The sequence below is a fragment of the Octopus bimaculoides genome, chromosome 19, assembly GCF_001194135.2.
Source record: "Octopus bimaculoides isolate UCB-OBI-ISO-001 chromosome 19, ASM119413v2, whole genome shotgun sequence".
In the NCBI taxonomy this organism is placed as follows: domain Eukaryota; kingdom Metazoa; phylum Mollusca; class Cephalopoda; order Octopoda; family Octopodidae; genus Octopus; species Octopus bimaculoides.
The window spans coordinates 25,094,091-25,094,928 of NC_068999.1; positions in this window are offsets into that span (position 1 = coordinate 25,094,091).

Genomic DNA, 838 nt, shown 5'->3' on the forward strand with positions numbered 1-838 from the left:
ATATATAACCGTTAATCCCTATATATATTCTTTTTCTCTCCTTTTACCTATTTGCTTTATACATACATTCATACATACATACATACATACATACATACATACATACATACATACATACATACATATATATATATATATTTATATAGCATGTGTTGTTGAATGTTGTTTGACTGCAGTGTTTCGGCCAGAGAAAGTCTTTAAAGACATAGACTGTTAAAAAATTCACAATATACTTCGAGGACAAGTTAAACGAATCACCACAGAGGTGAACGCGAACGACGGCTATCGATATATCACTGCTATTTCAGATCTTCAGTGATCAATAAACACTGATGAATTGAAATGTCAGTGAAATATCGATATCCTTTGTTCTCGTTCACTTCCAGACTGTTCGTTTTGTCTTGCTTTGAAGTATATTGAGTGATTTTTTTTAACATTCCCAGTCTTTAAAGGGGTTTCTCTGGACGAGATACTGCAGCCATAAAGCGTTTACTCTTTTACTTGTTTCAGTCATTTGACTGCGGCCATGCTGGAGCACCGCCTTTAGTCGAGCAAATCGACCCCAGGACTTATTCTTTGTAAGCCTAGTACTTATTCTATCGGTTTCTTTTGCCAAAACGTTATTTACGGGGACGTAAACACACCAGCATCGGTTGTCAAGCGATGTTGGGGGAACAAACGCAGACACACAGACACGCACACACACATATATATATACATATACACGACGGGCTTCTTTCAGTTTCCATCTACCAAATCCACTCACAAGGCTTTGGTCGGCCCGAGGCTATAGTAGAAGACACTTGCCCAAGGTGCCTCGCAGTGGGACTGAGCCCGG